Source organism: Pectinophora gossypiella, chromosome 17 (genome assembly GCF_024362695.1).
Source record: "Pectinophora gossypiella chromosome 17, ilPecGoss1.1, whole genome shotgun sequence".
NCBI lineage: Eukaryota > Metazoa > Arthropoda > Insecta > Lepidoptera > Gelechiidae > Pectinophora > Pectinophora gossypiella.
The window spans coordinates 14,758,430-14,780,074 of NC_065420.1; the positions used below are offsets into that span (position 1 = coordinate 14,758,430).

At 35.8% G+C, this 21,645-nt stretch overlaps 1 protein-coding gene and 2 long non-coding RNA genes across 5 annotated transcripts in view; 2 read left to right on the forward strand and 1 right to left on the reverse strand.

Annotated features, from left to right (window-relative positions):
• The window catches only part of LOC126374704 (protein prickle-like), a 268,632-nt gene that overhangs the window by 186,078 nt on the left and 60,909 nt on the right, over window positions 1-21,645 (reverse strand). The window lies entirely within an intron of this gene.
• On the forward strand, window positions 14-17,219 carry LOC126374747 (uncharacterized). Its single transcript, XR_007567482.1, has 4 exons — window positions 14-1,019; window positions 4,545-4,577; window positions 16,829-16,956; window positions 17,045-17,219. It is a non-coding gene; the product is annotated as an uncharacterized LOC126374747 (long non-coding RNA).
• Window positions 17,265-18,161, forward strand: LOC126374746 (uncharacterized). The gene is made up of 4 exons (XR_007567481.1): window positions 17,265-17,398; window positions 17,500-17,634; window positions 17,722-17,848; window positions 17,965-18,161. It is a non-coding gene; the product is annotated as an uncharacterized LOC126374746 (long non-coding RNA).

Here is a 21,645-nt window from a genome sequence, read left to right on the forward strand (position 1 = left end):
ATTCGTTAAAAACTATAAACGTATTTTCATATTTTCAAATCGGTAAGCAATGGAATCCACAGGTTACGCAAATGTGTTATTATGTCATAATTATAGCCTCATCTTTTTTTCTTTTTGGAAATTTTTGGCCTGGTTACATAGACCTTTAGGTTTGTGATACGAATTAACTCAAAAGTCCGCATAAATTTTCAAGTTATGAAGCGGCTTCTTGGCATGAAGTGAAAATAGATAGTACCACTTTGTTTATTGAATGTTTGTTTATTATTTATATTTATATATTTTTCCGATATGATAACACTTAAGTGAATGTTTTTCGATTACTTCTTCATTTCGTATTAAATATAAATAGATTATTCAATGAAGAAAACAACTTTCCCGCCAAAAAACAATGGAAAAATTAATGAAAATACTCAATATTCACTGCTTTTAATAAATTGTACTGAAGTAACAAAAAGCAATTAGATTTTATATTGCTTATTTATTAATTCCATCGACATCTATGCGACCGAGTGAAGAAAAAAGTACCTCAATATTTTTCGATATTGGCTGTTTGAATCTGCGTTGCCAGAATTTCTTTGTCTCATGGAAAAAAAAGTAAACTCAGTACCCAAACCGTTGGCGCGAAAAAGTGACAAGCGTTTTTTCACTTGTATTTCAAGATTCCAAAGGTAAGTTGATTTTGTTATTGATAATTTAACAATTATTTATAAATATATTTAGGTATATAATCTTTAAAATCGTAAAATAGTTAGCCATATAAACATAATTATTATAATTGTAAGATCTTTAACTATCTGTACTGATTTTCTCTTTTTCACATAATGAAAGTGAAACATTAAAAGGTAAGTACGTACCTACTTAAAGCTATAATTCTTATTTTATTGTCTATTAGATAAACACAAATAGTACAGAAGTGGTTTGTTTACAGATGAAGCGTTCAAGCGTCGAAATTCCATTGTGCTCTACAATGCGTCGCCGTCGCGTCGACGACGAGCCTGCTGCAACCTGCATCGGTGCCGGTAAGTATTTAGATTTTAACGAGTTTAATTCCAGTTTACCAAACGATCGATTGATTTTATGATGATAAAATAGCCGCTTGACATCAGTCATGGAAAAAACTTTACTTAATAACAGGCAATAGGTACCTACTTACTTAAATCAATTGCATTGCCCCTACTTATGCTGTGTGACTAGAATAGGCGATAGTTAATTACTATTAATATTTTTTTAGATTATGTAAGTATGTTGGTAGGTATATGAAATAAGTTAATTAACCTATGATAAATTTAGATGAGATCATAACACTATAGATAATAATAATAAGATTGAATCCTTTTTAAATTATAACAATCCGAGTGTGATTGTGGTTTGACAGCAACCCATGTTGTAGCACAACAGTAACTTCACTCATTAGATGACCTGTAATAAGTAGGTCTGTAAAAAATTACCTATAGTACACACAAAAGTTAACCTATGACCGTAGTATTATTACTTATTCTATGCTATACTAATACCAATCACTCTCTTAATATTCTGTGTGAATAGTTAAACCTTTCTCTAAAATCGTGAAAAAGCCAACTAAATAATTATGTCTGTTTTATGTGTAGCGTATTTTATCAAAAATTACAAGTTACTACAGATGGTTAAATACAACTATAACCAATCTTATAATAATATTATAAGATAACTAACTAAAAATTATAGAAATAAGTAGTAACTAGGTAACAAAATTATTATAAAGTTACCTACTTAATTATATAATACAGCTATTTATAATAACAAAATTATATCAAACAAGTTATTAAGTAAGTATATAGATATAGAGATATCGAAGCTTTGAAGTATTTAGTTTATCTGAAAAAAAAAGTTTGAATGCTATAATAACATTTGTCTACAATAAACTTATTTAAATGACTGTTAAAGGGTGTATGTAGGTTTGTCTATATTTTGAATATGGTTAGGGATATGGTTATATATCTTGATGACCATGTGGTGGGGACTGAAGGAAACTAATCTAATTCAACCGACTTCAAAAAAAAGGTTATCAATTTGACCCATATGTATATTGTAATGTGTGTTAAATTTTCCATATACATGCCTGTATGTTTGTCCATGCATTTCGTAAAAACTACAAATCGTATTGCAATGCTTTTTTATTAAGTATCGTCCAACATAGAAAAGAATGTAAGTTTCATCAAAATTGGTTTAGAAATTTCCAACTTATGGTTGAAAAACAGTTAAAAATTAGGAACTTTGTGTTTCGACTATACTAATAGAAGCTTAGAGCTTAAGTAAGTATGGATACTAATGGTTTGAGAGTAAATTAAAGAAAATTGGAAAACGGTCAAGGGTGTGTCGGACACTACATACATTAAACAAATTATAAGACATTTTATAATATTTCAGTGTTTTGGTAACGATGGTCACTGGCGTATTAATATTATTAGGGACACTCGAGTTTATACAAATAAAAAGTAATTTCAAAATTTAGATTCTAATGTATTCAACTAAATATTATTTCTTACTATTTATTTGACAGATTTTGAAGTCCGTTTTATTTTTTTTAATTACTTTTTGTGACAGCTATAAAGTAATAAGCAAAATAAAGTAACAACTTTATAATTATTTTGTTTATTACTTTACAGCTATCTAAAGATATGGAAAATGCCGAATACAATGAGTGTCTAAAAATACCATACCTCCACAACCCTGATACAGTAAAAATATAATATAGGTAGGCATATATACTATGTTATACTATATTTTATGTGTATATGTACCTAAGGTTCCGTCCACAGAAAATGTTAGTAAAGGAAAAATCTGTGTATGTAAGTATGTATACGTATCATACGTAGATACACGTCTAACGCATAAGTACGAGCGAGACAGACCATTCTAACGTAGTATTATTCTTTATTTGATGCCTATAGCTTAAGTGACGTTCAACTCGATCGTCTTATATCTAGATACTTGAATTTCGGCATCAGAATTTTCTTTTACTAACCTTTTCTGTGGACGAAACCTTCGGTGCGCGAGTCCAAATCGCACTTGCCTGGTTTTTTTTTAAATTTTTGACAAATATACGTACCTACTTCACCTGTATTAGTCTGAAATAATCTCACACTATGATGCAACAAGATCAAAAGAAGAACAAAAACTGTGGCATAACGTTTTCCTGTTATTTTACATTAAATTTTCGAAATATTCCGTCAATAGAGTGCTGCATTGCGTACATACATAATATCTCGCCTATTTTCCATTGGGGTAGGCAGAGAACAGACTGTATAATCCTTTATTTAAGTAAAGTGCAGTGTAATAAATCGACATGTCTTCTAAATATTTTATAACGAGGGTTTGCGTTGCGTTACATCAATTGAGTTGAATGTTTGTATACCGGTACGGCACCCTCTCGATGTCATTGGTCTTAAAGTCATTTTATTAGGTACCTGAATTAAATATTTATGTTACAATGATGTAATTTTCAATTGCTTAATATTTTATTAAAACTGTCAAAAGGTTACTAATGAGAACGTTGAGGAGTATGAGTGGGATAACTTTGAATGATAAAATAGTGTGTTAAGGGACTGTTGTAAAAGAAAATGTAGTGAAGAGAATTGACAAAAGGACGCTTAGATAGGTTGGACAAGGCCAAGATTTATTATACGGATGTAAGTGGTAAAATCCGAAGTGGATGGCCTAGGTGGTACATACCTCGATTAATTTCAGGATGTTTAAAGAAAAGCCACGGTCAAGAGTACTGGGAACCGGCGAGCATGCATAAATGAGTGTACTTTGATAAGAGTAGTAGAAGCGAAAGTGATGTGTCAGGATCGTAGTAAGTGGAATTGCGTGGCCGATCCCAACGGAAAATAGGCGTAATCTTAAGTATGTGTTTTTTCGAGAAAGTTGCTTAGCCATTTTCTATATTGTAAAGTCGGCGCCTCGTATTTTTTTCACTTCAGCCACAGCTACGATGGCAATGTTGTCGACTTAATTCATCGACCTTTGATGTTCAACCACAATGTGTGCTCTACATGACCGTCGCGACTGAAATGATTATCGGCGGCGGCTTTGTGCGGCACGAACTGGCGGCACTGTGTGAAAGTGCTTAAACGAATGCCATTTTAACTACTTATTAAAAAAATCACCTACCTAGGTTTATTGATCCGACTGAAATTTTATATGTATGCGTAGTTTTTTTTTATATTAGGTAGGTAACTTAATTCTCATATAATAATTATTGCATTCCCTATAATAATATCGGTGAATAATTGTTTTATTAAAAAATAGATTGTTGGAGAATGATAATATTGATAATTGATATTTTAATTTAAGTACTTATGTAGGGTAAACTGCCTAATTATTAGAACCTTAAATGATTGGTACGGTCTAATCATTTTTCGGCACCGAATATATCAAAATGCAAGGAATATATCAAAATGTTCTTATTTTTTTTTTCTTAATAGTCAGTAGGGGTGTCAATAATAGGGTGTATTACCTTATCTATTAAATAAATTAATATCTAAAATTTACTGAATCCTTAGGTCTAACACACCAAGGCTCCGATATGTATGAAGGTAATAATTCGCAATGTACGGTTATCTCAGCATGCGCTTCAATTTATTCAGTGTTCCATAATCGCGCATCTTTCACTACTGCCGAAATTGATGAAATTTTAAGAATGGGGGATACACTTTACATGCAGTTAAAATATCTACTTCAGAGGGGTGTCAGTTATTTTATGCCAGATGAATTACCCAATGAGCTTCGCGTCGGGGATAACGTCGCACATATAGTTAGTATGGAGGACAACTGGATCATTTCTAATACGTATCCTACAACTCCCGCGAATAAAGACATAGGTTTATTAACGTTAAAGAATATACTGGACAATAGAGTGTTTTTTAATACTAATGACTATACTGTCGATTCGCAATTCGCTTATAATGTGAACAACTCAAATCACAACGACAGTACCGATAGCATATTGTTTACGGGTCAGGGTTATACTTTTAGTTTTTGGCGCTTTAATGGTGAATATTATTTCTTTAACAGCCATGCAGTTAACAGCAACAACATTAATATAGGAACGGGTAAGCCAGAAGATGGTCCTTACGTAGCACGTTTATTTAAATGTAATTCAACCGAAGCGCTAGCCAAACTTTTGCTCGCGAATGAAGTTTACGACGGATCCGAATACTCATTAACCCGATTAAGAGTATTAAATGACGACCTTATATGGCAAAACGAAGCGCAGGTTAGTTCCGAAACGTCACAATCCATTTTAGTAGATTTAATATCATCACCATTACTGAATGAGAATCAAACTTTAGATTCGATTTTGATGAACTATCAATCAACCCTGGCCCCGCTTAAAACCTCTGTGCAAAATTTTGATATTAGTAAATTGGAAGTTGATTCAAATCCGGTAGATGTATATAACACTACAAGTGATATAAAACTGACAATTTTAAAACCAGTTGTCCTATTAGAAAGAATCAGTAATCAAGACGAAAGCCAATGCGTTAAAAATAAAGGTGGCCGACCCAAAAAACAGAAACGCGGACCGAAACCAAGTAAAGAAAACGCGCATCGCGAAGCTGTCAGGAAATACACAACGAAAAACCCCGCTGTTAATCGCAAGGCAGTTCAACAGTATAGTGAACGCAATCCAGATATTCACCGCGAGGCCGTTCAACGGTACAACGAACGCAATCCAGACATTAACCGCGAGGCCGTTCAACGTTATAACGAGAACAACCCAGACGTTCATCGCGCGGCCGTTCAACGTTATAACGAGAACAACCCAGACGTTCATCGCGCGGCCGTTCAACGTTATAACGAGAACAACCCAGACGTTCATCGCGCGGCCGTTCAACGTTATTACGAGCTCCACCCCGAAATTAACAAAAAAGCAGCACAAAGATATACAGAAAATAGTCGTAACATAGAAACGCCGCTGAGATATTCAAAAAATTTTATAGGTGAAAAACAGGGACACGATCTTAATATTATTAGATTATATAATTTAAAAAATACGTCGCTTCTGTCTGATAAGACATATAGATGTCCAAATTGTAATGCTCCATTGTTCGAAGAAGAGAAAACTCGTCGACAATGGTGTTGTCATTCAGGAGATTATAACGTTCAAAATTTTCTCCCATTAAATGAAGAATTTTATTCAAATTCAGCTTTTTTAAATAGACCACGCGCTTACAATAATATTTTTGCATTTTCGGCATTAGGTGTTTCCCACGGTTACCATCATCCAGAAGGTATATCTTTTCTAAAAATTCAAGGACGTATTTACCACCGTATCTTTGATTTGTCTTACAATGAAAGTCCTAATAATATTAATTTTTACATAAATGACAGTAGCGAAAGAGAGAGTTTAGCTGGCGAATTAAGTTTAGATAAAACGGTAGTTCGAATGATTACAGGTTTCATGCACACAGTTAATCCGTACATAAATTGTTTTAGAAGGTTAAGTTTAGAGGTATCATCAGAAGCTTTCTTGAAGTTCGAAAAAACTACTCGTGCGACTCATGGTAACATCCTCGGAGATCAACCTATTGGTCAAGAAATTGCCGCAATTATTAGTACAGACCGCGAAGAATTTTCTCCACGCTGTATTGTAGTTAAAAAGATAGCAGACGGTAGGCCTCGAACAATAGATATAATGGATTCCTTATACGAGACTTTCCAGTATCCTCTCTTATATCCTCACGGAAATACTGGTTGGCATCCAGATATGAGAGATAATAAGGGCAATAAGCTTAATCAGGTTAAATATGTCCGTTGTTTACTTTTATCCGAATCGCGATTTAGCATATTTGGTCGTTTATCTGAAGAGTGGTTAGTCGATATGTTTTGTAGAGTTTTAGAAGAACGCTTGCGGTTTTTGAAAAATAGCCAAACAAAACAACAAAACAGGCTAAGAGTAGCTCCACTCCAAGAATTAATTAATGACGAGTTTATTTTAGGAGAAGGTGGAGTAGAACCTGGTAAAATTTATTTACCTAGCTCATTCACAGGGGGTCCACGGTACATGAAAAAGAAATACCTGGATGCTATAGCAATGGTAAACAGGTTAGGTCCACCATCATATTTTTTAACTTTAACATGTAACCCCAACTGGCCTGAAATAAAAAATTCAACATTATCAGGTCGATCAAAAGACCCCCTTACTTGTGCTCGAGTTTTCAACTTAAAACTCGGAGAGTTATTAAAAGATTTAAAATCGGGTAAATGGTTCGGAAAAATTGTTTATATAATGCATGTTATAGAGTTCCAAAAAAGAGGACTACCACACGCGCATATTGCTTTTAGAGTGGAAGGTGGTGGACCAGTAGAAAGTCTGGATATTGATAAGTTTGTTCGAGCTACCATACCCGATCCAGCACAAACTTTATTATACAAAGTTGTCATGGATCACATGATACACGGTCCATGCGGCCCTCCTTACCGAACTAATTTGCCGTGTTGGAATAGTGAGAAAAAAAACTGTTTAAAATATTTTCCAAAAAAAGAAACACCAGTCACCTTCAGTGACGATAGAGGTTTTATACATTTACGTCGCAATAGTAAAAATCAGGCGATTATTAAATATCGCGGCAGAGACGTAATAGTTAATGATTTGTGGGTCGTTCCTTATAATCCTGCTCTTCTCCTAAAATATGATGCTCACATAAATTTAGAAGTGTCCACACAGCGTGCTATAATTAAGTATTTATTTAAATATATGACAAAAGGACCTGATGAAGCCCGTATTGCCGTTGTTGATGAAGAACATCGTGAGGATGAAATCGAACAATATGTCACTAAGCGATATATTAGTTCTAGCGAAGCAGCGTGGCGTGTTCTCGAATTTGATATTGTAGCTAGGAACCCTACGGTAAAAATGTTAACAGTACATTTGCCCGATCAAAATTCGGTATTTTTTAAGCCTGGCCACGCGAACGAGGCAGTTAATAATGCAGGTTCAGATCTTTTAGACTATTTCAGTAGGCCTTTAACTGAGGAGTTTGATCGGGTATCCTACTTAGACTTTTTTGAAAATTATAACATTCATGCGAAAGATCCATGTTTAAAGACAGTTCAGGCGGTGCAAATGCAAAACGGCAAATTTCTTACACGTAGAATGCGGGGTGAGCTCGTCGCGCGTCTATTTTGGGTCGCGCCGAACAGAGGTGAACAGTTCTTTTTAAGACTTCTTTTAAGTGTTTACCCTTGTCGTAGTTTCGCGGATTTACTTCAAATTGGAGGTCCAAATTGCACAACTTTTCAAGAAGCTGCCAAATTCGTAGGACTTGCGGACGACGCAGTCGAATATGAACGGGCTATGGAAGAAGCTTCCACTTTTTTAACCGGACCACGACTTCGTAGCTTTTTTGTAACGCTGGCTGTTAATGGTGCCTCAGTGGCGTCACTGTGGAACACGTATAAACGTCAATTGGCCGAAGATTTCCTTTACAGGGTGCCAGATGACGAAGAAAACGCGTTTAACATGTGCCTCATTCAAATAGATAGAATGCTACGCAGACACGGAACTTCGTTAATAGAACAAGGTTTGCCGGAAGTAGTTTACAGGTCAACGGAGTTGGATAGGGAACGCACTGAATATGATTTAGATAGTTTGAAATCATACGTAGAAGAGTGGTTGCCACAGTTATCTCCCGATCAACGTGCCGTATTCGATTACGTGGAAAAGCTTTGCGTTGATAGTGTTTACCGAGAATCCAACAACTGTGCGATTTTTATCGATGGCCCCGCCGGCACCGGAAAAACGCTTTTATTGAAGGTCATAACTGCATATATCCGCGGTAACCTTAAAGGTATAGTTTTAACCTGTGCATCGTCTGCAATTGCTGCTCAAAATTACACAAACGGAATGACGGCTCATTCCTTGTTTAGATTTCCTTTACATCTATTAGATGATAGCGGATACTGGAACATCTCAAATGGTACTCAAAGAGCTGAATTGATTTACAATTCTAATCTCATTGTGTATGATGAAGCGCCGATGGCTCATAAATACCTTATAAATTTATTAAATAGATCATTGCAGGATTTGATGAGGTCAGACAAAATTTTTGGTTCTAAAATAATTATTTTTGCAGGAGATTTTCGTCAAATTCCTCCTGTAGTCCCAGAAGCACGAACGAATTTTGATATATTAAACGCGTCACTAAAAACTTCTCCTATTTGGAAACAGTTGAAAAAATTTAGTTTGGTAACTTCACAGAGATGTAAGGATGACGCACAGTATGCAGAATTTCTTTTAAAACTGGGTTCAAATTCATTACCTACTCATAGGTTAGAAACAAATAATAATGATTTGCAATTAGTCCAACTTGAATCCATTGATTATGTTACTGAATTAGAAGATTTAATTGATTTTGTATTTCCAGAAGTTACCCTTACTGAGCCAGGCGTATGCTCCTTCAGAGCGATTCTATGCACCCGTAACGATGCAGTTAGAGAAATTAATGCCGTTATTTTAGACAAACTACCAGGAGAAGTATTACATTTTTATGCCATAGACAAAGTTTTAAGCGACAACGCTGATCAAGTATATTTTAGTCCTGAATTTTTACATACACTTCGACCACAAGGTGTTCCAGATTTCGACTTACAATTAAAATTAGAATGTGTTTGTGTAATCACGCGTAATCTTAGTTTCGCGGACGGCTTAGTAAATGGCACCAAAGTAATAGTCGTTGAAACATCTCCATATATTATTAAAGTTCGGAAACAAGGTGAACTAGGAGATTATTTGATCCCTCGAATTCTTTTTAAAGCGCCTATAGAACATAACAGCCCTTACGAGATGTGTCGCCGTCAATTCCCATTGCAGGTGTGTTATGCAATGACCATTCACAAGAGCCAGGGTCAAACGATTAGTCGCGTTGGGGTCGATCTTAGATCTGACATGTTTAGTCACGGTCAACTGTATGTAGCTTTAGGTCGCGTTCGCGAAAGACGTGACATAAAAGTACTACTACCCAGGCACCGAATCGTAAATGACCAACCTTTCTCGAATAACGTTATCATATCAGAACTTTTAAGTTTAACGTAACTTTATTAGGATGGCACTTCTTGAAAAGACTGAACAGTTCATCTCTGTTATTAAGCTTATTGGGTTTTTTTAGATCGGTTAAATCATGTGCTGAAATTATCGTATATTGCGAATTATTTATTATTATTTATATTCATTCTATCTTGTTTTTTCTTCTTTTCGTATAATTTAACGATAAAACTGACTTTAACAAGCTTGCACTCGATTTGATGATGGTTACATTGAATTTCAAAGCTAGGTTTACCATTTTATTAGTCACAATCACTGAATTAAAATGTGTGTTAATCAATTGGCAATGTGTGCATGCCCTTCCCAGCCGTTAACGCTGTGGAGGCTCATCTTTAGGGGACGAGAGAACGGGCGTGAAGTGAACTGGCAGGATGAACACTTGGCTGCGGGTGCGACCGGTGCATGGGAGTGAAGTAGAGCTGGCTGGAAGATGGAGGCAGGTATCACTCGATTGCTTTAGCTGAGTTCCACTCAGATCAAGTAAGCTGTCATATGGATGAATGTCGCAGGTTGGAATGATCCGGAGTAGAACTGTCGGTGTCGTTCCCATCGTCGTAGGCATTTTCGGTGGATTTTGTAGGTCGATCAACAATGGTTGCGTGAGTTTTAGCTGTCAAGCTGCTATGCCGTGCTAGCCGATTCTTGCGATCTGGGATACAAGGGATGGACGTATCCTGTGGAATGATCGTGTCAGCGAAGGTTTGAATGTCGCTTAGGACTGGAAAGGAGGGAGTACGGAAACTGTAATCAGTATTCAGGATCTCGCTGTACATGGGCAATGTTTAGTTTAGGTGTATTAAAGTGGTAATTGTTCGAAGTTATTTGAAAAGAATTCTGTTTCAGTGTTTAAGCGCTAAAACTGTTTGTTTTTTGTAAGCAAACGTATGATTTATTGATCTTCATTTTTTACTTTATAACGCTAACGCTATACAAATGATTTTGTTACCAAATTTAAGTGCGTATATAAACAATAAATTAATACTAAAATATTTCGATGAAGACACCAATGATGTTTATTGATACATTTTTCTCCTAAGTGCTACTTTCTCAACTTAAAGCAATAAGTTATGCAGTAATTATACTTCTACGAGTATATTTAAACAAATCATCATTCAAAAGCATTTTACCCAATACTTAACTTACATTAAGTAAAATTTATCTTTGTCATTTTAGTCACTTATTTTTTTATCATTCACTAAGCAGTAAGCAAAATATATTTACTAAAATAATAAAAAAAAATACGATATTCATGGTAAGTTGGATTAGCTATTTTATAACACAAACGACTTGATATTTTCATTCATTAATTCAGGAAAATAAATGTACAATGAAAAATAAGTTTTTATAACCGATTAAATTTGTGTAATGTGTAGTTTTACTCATCAATATAGTAAAAAAATATAATTTGCATTCAAATTGTACTAAAGAATATTTTATACTAGCGTATTTTAGTAACTTAAGTTAGAATTAAGTAAACAAACAAAAAAAATATAAATATAAGGAACATATAAGGAAAAAAAAGGAAGGCCTTAAAATAATAAATATAAGGAAGAAAGAAAACTCCGGATCCGGATCTGTTTACTCATCATCAAGGAAACTTTAAGAAATAACATTACTTCAAATGTCTGCTCGAAGAAAGATTCAGAAACTTAAACAATTGCCAAGCTGGAAATCGATTAATGAGTACACATAAACGCTACATAGTAAAACTCGCGTGTCCTGTGATGGATACAGTATATTATTATACATTAGCATTCAATGGTGTATGAATCGTCATCGTCATTGTGTCAGCAAAGACGCATCATCAATTGCACAGATTTGTGGCTACAAATATATAAATGAAAAGTGTTATTTAGAACATTATTTATTGTGTTGTGCAATAAAATAGGTCAGTAATTACCTGTATCCGGCAGTGCGAACAATTTCATTCATAAACATGGGTAAATATGACGACTGTCAGATGGGCTAAGCATGAAAAAAAGTCCTTAAACAAAATCCCATTGTTTTGCTATTGTGTTTGAAAATCTAAGCCACAGGAGGATATTAAGTACGACCATGCTTTACCTTTAATGGCGTATGTAAAAAAAATTAAGCCTATAATCAACAATGAATGTTCTATACCATCCTAAGCAAATTCAAAAACAAATTTGATCATGTTAATTTCTGGCCTCCCACAAGCGGGTCTCACCAGTATTGACAGAAGAATGATCACTCATCGATACAAAACATACATAAAGTAATTAATACATGTATACAGGCTAAATAAAGTGAACTTGCTAGAAAATACCTACTACTTGGAAAAACAATAATTGGAGAAGAAACCACTACCTAACAACGTGAAACTTTGATATTCAAAATTTTCAAATCATATATGGCTAAAGCAAAAAAAATACTTAAGAATTGAAATGTAAAAGAAAACACCTTTAGTTACAAAAATAGAAAGCGAGTCATATTTTATATTTTCTGGTAAAATTGTTTAGTTTTAAATGTTACCAAATACACCAAATGTTATTAGAAATGAAAGTAACTGCAAATAGTTTAATTCATATGTGTACAGTCAGTCATAACCAACATAATACCTACGTAATATTTTAAGATAATCGTTTGTTTTTCTACATTCGTTGTCTATGTATATTCGTTGTTGGTATTTACTATTATGAGGCAAATAACAAATAACTATGCTTGTTATTAATTTGCATATACCTACAGAAAATCCAACTTACCATGAATATAAAATAATATAGTAAGTGCAGAACAAAAACTTAGGGTTTTACATGGTTTTATGTTTTCCAGTGGATCTGGTTAGAGCTATGTCACGCTAAATTGTGTTCTTTGCTTTCTTCTTACAATACTTTTCAAAAGAACACTGTTTCGCATGAGACGGTTCCTCAAAAAACATAATATCGTGTATGAGCTAAACTAAAACTTAGGGTTTTACATGGTTTTATGTTTTCCAGTGGATCTGGTTAGAGCCATGTCACGCTAAATGGTGTTTATTGCATTTCTTCGTACAATACTTTTCAATAGATCACTGTTTCGCATGAGACGGTTCCTCAAAAAACATAATATCGTGTATAAGCTAAACTAAAACTTAGGGTTTATATGGTTTTATGTTTTCCAGTGGATCTGGTTAGAGCCATGTCACGCTAAATAGTTTATTGCATTTCTTCGTACAATACTTTTCAATAGATCACTGTTTCGCATGAGACGGTTCCTCAAAAAACATAATATCGTGTATGAGCTAAACAAAAACTTAGGGATTACATGGTTTTATGTTTTCCAGTGGAACTGGTTAGAGCTATGTCACGCTAAATTGAGTTCTTTGCATTTCTTCTTACAATACTTTTCAATAAAACACTGTTTCGCATGAGACGGTTCCTCAAAAAACATAATATCGTGTATGAGCTAAACAAAAACTTAGGGTTTTACATGGTTTTATGTTTTCCAGTGGATCTGGTTAGAGCTATGTCACGCTAAATGGTGTTCTTTGCATTTCTTCTTACAATACTTTTCAATAGAACACTGTTTCGCATGAGACGGTTCCTCAAAAAACATAATATCGTGTATAAGCTAAACTAAAACTTAGGTTTTATATGGTTTTATGTTTTCCAGTGGATCTGGTTAGAGCCATGTCACGCTAAATGGTGTTTATTGCATTTCTTCGTACAATACTTTTCAATAGATCACTGTTTCGCATGAGACGGTTCCTCAAAAAACATAATATCGTGTATGAGCTAAACAAAAACTTAGGGATTACATGGTTTTATGTTTTCCAGTTGAACTGGTTAGAGCCATGTCACGCTAAATAGAATTCTTGTCATTTCTTCTTACAATACTTTTCAATAAAACACTGTTTCGCATGAGACGGTTCCTCAAAAAACATAATATCGTGTATGAGCTAAACAAAAACTTAGGGTTTTACATGGTTTTATGTTTTCCAGTGGATCTGGTTAGAGCTATGTCACGCTAAATGGTGTTCTTTGCATTTCTTCTTACAATACTTTTCAATAAAACACTGTTTCGCATGAGACGGTTCCTCAAAAAACATAATATCGTGTATGAGCTAAACAAAAACTTAGGTTTTATATGGTTTTATGTTTTCCAGTGGATCTGGTTAGAGCCATGTCACGCTAAATGGTGTTTTTTGCATTTCTTCTTACAATACTTTTCAATAGAACACTGTTTCGCATGAGACGGTTCCTCAAAAAACATAATATCGTGTATGAGCTAAACAAAAACTTAGGTTTTATACGGTTTTATGTTTTCCAGTGGATCTGGTTAGAGCTATGTCACGCTAAATGGTGTTCTTTGCATTTCTTCTTACAATACTTTTCAATAGAACACTGTTTCGCATGAGACGGTTCCTCAAAAAACATAATATCGTGTATGAGCTAAACAAAAACTTAGGTTTTATATGGTTTTATGTTTTCCAGTGGATCTGGTTAGAGCCATGTCACGCTAAATGGTGTTTTTTGCATTTCTTCTTACAATACTTTTCAATAGAACACTGTTTCGCATGAGACGGTTCCTCAAAAAACATAATATCGTGTATGAGCTAAACAAAAACTTAGGGTTTTTATGGTTTTATGTTTTCCAGTGGATCTGGTTAGAGCCATGTCACGCTAAATGGTGTTCTTTGCATTTCTTCTTACAATACTTTTCAATAGAACACTGTTTCGCATGAGACGGTTCCTCAAAAAACATAATATCGTGTATGAGCTAAACAAAAACTTAGGGTTTTACATGGTTTTATGTTTTCCAGTGGATCTGGTTAGAGCTATGTCACGCTAAATGGTGTTTTTTGCATTTCTTCTTACAATACTTTTCAGTAGAACACTGTTTCGCATGAGACGGTTCCTCAAAAAACATAATATCGTGTATGAGCTAAACAAAAACTTAGGTTTTATATGGTTTTATGTTTTCCAGTGGATCTGGTTAGAGCTATGTCACGCTAAATGGTGTTTTTTGCATTTCTTCTTACAATACTTTTCAATAGAACACTGTTTCGCATGAGACGGTTCCTCAAAAAACATAATATCGTGTATGAGCTAAACTAAAACTTAGGTTTTTACATGGTTTTATGTTTTCCAGTGGATCTGGTTAGAGCTATGTCACACTAAATGGTGTTTTCTGTATTTCTTCGTGCAATACTTTTCAATAGAACACTGTTTCGCATGAGACGGTTCCTCAAAAAACATAATATCGTGTATGAGCTAAACAAAAACTTAGGTTTTATATGGTTTTATGTTTTCCAGTGGATCTGGTTAGAGCTATGTCACGCTAAATGGTGTTCTTTGCATTTCTCCTTACAATACTTTTTAATAGAACACTGTTTCGCATGAGACGGTTCCTCAAAAAACATAATATCGTGTATGAGCTAAACAAAAACTTAGGTTTTATATGGTTTTATGTTTTCCAGTGGATCTGGTTAGAGCCATGTCACGCTAAATAGCATTCTTGTCATTTCTTCTTTCCATCCTTTATATTATATTAAATAATATTTCATACGGTATTATTTCGTTCTTTAATTTAATGTGTTTTTAGTGCTTCTGAATGTGATTTTGTTTTAAATACTTAGCTTATTAGCATTCATCAGTATCCAAGAATTCATCATATTACTGCTAATCAATAAACAAACAACGGTTTTAGCGTTTAAATACCGAAAAAACAACCTGCCTGTTCATTTATTACTTGTTTTATTAAACAGGAATTTGCATATCGATCGTTTTCAATTAACTTCGAACAGTTACAACTACACGTAAACTGAGCATGTAGTCTATCTACAGCAAGATCGTGACCGCTGACTGCAGCTCTCCTTCTCCCTCCATTTCACTCCCAATCGACATTTTCACCTTTGCTGATATGATTACTCCACAGGATACCTCCATCCCCTGCATACCTGGTCGCTAGATTCGGCTGGCACGTCATATCGGTTTGACAGCCAACTCACGTAACTATTGTTGATCGATCCACAGTCCACTGAAGTGCCTACGATGAAGGGAACAACATGGACAGTTCTACTCCGAATTACTCCAACCCATGCGATGTTCATCCATGCGACAACCCACCTGATCTGAGTGGAACTTAACTGAAGCAAGAGAGTGATGCCTAATTCCATCTGCCAACTAGCTCCACTTCTCTCCCGTGCACCAGTCGCACCCACACCGACGTGTTCATCTTGCCAGTTTTCCTCACACCCGTCCACTTGTCTCTTGAAGATTGGCGTCCACAACACCAACGGTTGGTTAGGTCATGCAAGCATTGTTACAATTGATAAAAACACATATTTTCATTTAGTGAATGTGATAACCTGTACTAATAATTTGGTCAACTTAGCGATGATAACTCAATGTAAGTATTAACAAACTCGGTACGTGTTTGTTATTGTCAATAATATCTTTAAATTGTACAACTCGCTTATGTTTGACAATTACTGAGTAATTGCTTTGCTTATTGCATGCTAATTGCTGAAAATTGCTTTTTATTTTAAATTCCTTAGCTAAAAATTGCTTTTTCTTTCACATTTCTCTGCTTATTGAATGACTATTGCTAACTCATTAGATAGAACCTACTTCTCATATAAGTAGGTGGATGCGGCCTCGATTAGCGGGGGAACCACATGAAAAAAAGCGAGCTACTGGGTGTACCTCCTGGGTAGTTTGGAAATCACCTAAAATATATATGTATATATTTATAAATAAAAGTTAATATATATAAATTAACATTATTATTTTTTAACAGGAAATGCACAATGCTAAAAACTGCGTAGGAGATTTTAATACAATAGTACTACCAAGCCTGATGTTGGCCGCTATTTCAATGAATGCAGCAGTGTGACAGCTAGCAATCAAAAGTAACAAGATATCGAGGTACGTTAAATGACGATCACGACCACATTGGCAAAAACGTATCGCTATAGACTAAGGAAAAAAAAATTAATATATATTTTATTTACAGGAAATGCAGATGGCAATAAACTGTGTAGGAGTTCATGATTGCAATAGAATAAAATCGACCAAGCCTGAAGTCAGCAGCCCCTTCAATGAATGCAGCAGTGTGACAGCCAGCAATCAAAAGTTACAAGATATCGAGGTACGTTTCATGACGACCACGACTATTTTGGCAAAAACGTATCGCTATCGACTAAGGAAAATAAATTATATATTTTATTTACAGGAAATGCAGAAGGCAAAAAACTGCCTAGGAGATCATTAATACAAAAGTATTATATAAACCAAACCTGATGTTGCCAGCTCCTTCAATGAATGCAGCAGTGTGACAGCCAACAATCAAAAGTAACAAGATATCGAGGTACGTTACATGACGACCACAACTATTTTGGCAAAAACGTATTGCTATCGACTAAGGAAAATAAATTACATATAATATTTAATTATATGTTTTATTTACAGGAAATGCAGAAGGCAAAAAACTGCGTAGGAGATCATTAATACAATAGTATTATATAAACCAAGCCTGATGTTGGCCGCTCATTCAAAGAATGCAGCAGTGTGACAGCCAGCAATCAAAAGTAACAAGATGTCGAGGTACGTTACATGACGATCACGACCACTTTGGCATAAACGTATCGCTATAGACTAAGGAAAAAAATGTAATATATATTTTATTCACAGGAAATGCAGAGTGTAATAAACTGTGTAGGAGATTATGATTGCAATAGAATAAAATCGACCAAGCCTGAAGTCCTTCAATGCACGCAGCAGTGTGACAGCCAGCAATCAAAAGTTACAAGATATCGAGGTACGTTACATGACGACCACGACCACTTTGGCAAAAACGTATCGCTATCGACTAAGAAAAGGATATTATATCTATACGTTATTATAAATAAATTAATATTATTTTATTTTTAACAGGAAATACAGAAGGCAAAGAAGCAGATGTCATCAAAGAAGATCTTTGTTCCTGCAATGTTTCCGCAGACGATACATCCAACAGAGCGAAGTGGAAGGAAAAGACTCGGAATAAAGACCCCACCACCATATGGGAACAATGCAAGGGAGAGAGAGAGAATATAATGTTATATTTTTATTTTTTGATAACATAAAATAAACCAACAATATCCTACACATTTTTTTTATTTCTTTTTGTGTCTGTCTTAATAGTTATTACAAATCTGTGATGCGAAACAAACTATACGAAAACGTCAATCCACGTACAACGCCCGCGAAGCTGCTTTAGCAGCGAGCGCACTTAGTACCATCTAGTTATTATATTATATATAGCTACAAACCCACTGACTGACTGACTGACTGACATAGTTGTTCTCCCAGAAGGAGCGTCGGGGGGTGAAAATGATGTATGGGGGGTGTGATCGGGACCTCCCGGTGAGTATGGGAAAACTTCCAGATCTTGGAAAACTGCTCCGCATCAGGGAGACACCCTACGGTCTGGCGAAACTATCGCACCTGGAACGGTTCTTTTTTCACAGAACCTATTTAAATCTTGGTCAAATCCAATCGCTGGTGAAAAAAAAACAAAATGTCGGAAAAACAAGATGGCCGCCATACAAAATTTTATTTTTCCGGAAAATGTCTCGGGGGTAAATATTGTGTATGGGAGTGTAATTGTAACGTATTGTTGAGTATGGAAATACTTCTCGATCTTGAAAACCTGCTCCGCATCAGGGAGACACCCTACGGCCTGGCAAAACTATAAAACCTGGAGCAATTTTTCTTTCGCGAAACATATTTAAATCTTGGTCAAATCCAATCCCCGGTGAAAAAAAATCAAAATGGCGGAAATTCAAGATGGCCGCCATACAAAATTTATTTTTTTTAGAAAATGTCTCGGAGGTAAAAATGATGTATGGGAGGTGTGATCGAAACGTCATGTTGAATATGGATATACCTTTCGATCTTCAAAAACTGCTCCGCATCAGGGCGGCACCCTACGGCCTGGCAAAACTATAAAACCTGGAGCAATTCTTTTTTTACAAAACCTACTTAAATCTTGGTCAAATCCAATCCCTGGTGAAAAAAAACCAAAATGGCGGAAAAACAAGATGGCCGCCATACAAAATTTTCGTTTTTCCTGAAAATGCCTCGAGGGTGAAAATGATGTATAGGAATATGATCGGACCGTCATGTCGAGTATGAAAATATGTCTGGGTTTCCGATAGCTGCTCCGCATCAGAGAGACACCCTACGGCCTGGCGAAACTATCGCACCTAGAACATTTTTGTTTTCACGATACCTATTTAAATCTTTGTCAAATTTTATCGCCGGTCAAAAAAAAACAAAATGTCCGAAAATCAAGATGGCCGCCATACAAATTTTTCGTTTTTCCTGAAAATGCCTCAGGGATAAAAATTATGTATAAAGGTTTTGATCGGAACGTCATGTAGAGTACGAGTATACTTCAAGGTTTTCGAAAACTGCTCCGCATCAGGCAGACACCCTACGGCCTGGCGAAACTATCGCCCCTGGAACATTTTTGTTTTCACGTAACCTATTTTAATCTTGGTCAAATTTTATCGCCGGTGAAAAAAAAACAAAATGGCCGAAAAACAAGATGGCCGCCATATAAACAAAAAAATTATGTATAGGGGTGTGATGGGAACGTCATCTTGGAAAACTGCTCCGCATCAGGGAGATACCCTAAGGCCTGGAAAAACTATAGCACCTAGAACTTTTTTGACTTCACGAGACCTATTTTAGTCTTGGTCAAATTCTATCGCGGTAATAAAATGGCGGTAAAACAAGACACGCGAGCAGCTTGCTGCGAGCGAACCACGCGACATCTAGTTATACTATATATAGCTGGAGACCCACTGACTGACTGACTCACTGACTGACTGACTCACTGACAGGGTTGTTCTCCCAGAAGGAGCGTCGGGGGGTCAAAATGATGTATGGGAGGTGTGATCGGGACCTCCCGGTGAGTATGGGAAAACTTCCAGATCTTGGAAAACTGCTCCGCATCAGGGAGACACCCTACGGTCTGGCGCAACTATTATAGCTGGATCAATTTTTTTTTCGCAAAACCTATTTAAATCTTGGTCAAATTCTATTGTGGGTGAAAAAAAATCAAAATGGCGGAAATTCAAGATGGCCGCCATACAAAATTTATTTTTTTTAGAAAATGTCTCGGAGGTAAAAATGATGTATGGGAGGTGTGATCGAAACGTCATGTTGAATATGGATATACCTTTCGATCTTCAAAAACTGCTCCGCATCAGGGCGGCACCCTACGGCCTGGCAAAACTATAAAACCTGGAGCAATTCTTTTTTTACAAAACCTACTTAAATCTTGGTCAAATCCAATCCCTGGTGAAAAAAAACCAAAATGGCGGAAAAACAAGATGGCCGCCATACAAAATTTTCGTTTTTCCTGAAAATGCCTCGAGGGTGAAAATGATGTATAGGAATATGATCGGACCGTCATGTCGAGTATGAAAATATGTCTGGGTTTCCGATAGCTGCTCCGCATCAGAGAGACACCCTACGGCCTGGCGAAACTATCGCACCTAGAACATTTTTGTTTTCACGATACCTATTTAAATCTTTGTCAAATTTTATCGCCGGTCAAAAAAAAACAAAATGTCCGAAAATCAAGATGGCCGCCATACAAATTTTTCGTTTTTCCTGAAAATGCCTCAGGGATAAAAATTATGTATAAAGGTTTTGATCGGAACGTCATGTAGAGTACGAGTATACTTCAAGGTTTTCGAAAACTGCTCCGCATCAGGCAGACACCCTACGGCCTGGCGAAACTATCGCCCCTGGAACATTTTTGTTTTCACGTAACCTATTTTAATCTTGGTCAAATTTTATCGCCGGTGAAAAAAAAACAAAATGGCCGAAAAACAAGATGGCCGCCATATAAACAAAAAAATTATGTATAGGGGTGTGATGGGAACGTCATCTTGGAAAACTGCTCCGCATCAGGGAGATACCCTAAGGCCTGGAAAAACTATAGCACCTAGAACTTTTTTGACTTCACGAGACCTATTTTAGTCTTGGTCAAATTCTATCGCGGTAATAAAATGGCGGGAAAACAAGACACGCGAGCAGCTTGCTGCGAGCGAACCACGCGACATCTAGTTATACTATATATAGCTGGAGACCCACTGACTGACTGACTCACTGACTGACTGACTCACTGACAGGGTTGTTCTCCCAGAAGGAGCGTCGGGGGGTCAAAATGATGTATGGGAGGTGTGATCGGGACCTCCCGGTGAGTATGGGAAAACTTCCAGATCTTGGAAAACTGCTCCGCATCAGGGAGACACCCTACGGTCTGGCGCAACTATTATAGCTGGATCAATTTTTTTTTCGCAAAACCTATTTAAATCTTGGTCAAATTCTATTGTGGGTGAAAAAAAATCAAAATGGCGGAAATTCAAGATGGCCGCCATACAAAATTTATTTTTTTTAGAAAATGTCTCGGAGGTAAAAATGATGTATGGGAGGTGTGATCGAAACGTCATGTTGAATATGGATATACCTTTCGATCTTCAAAAACTGCTCCGCATCAGGGCGGCACCCTACGGCCTGGCAAAACTATAAAACCTGGAGCAATTCTTTTTTTACAAA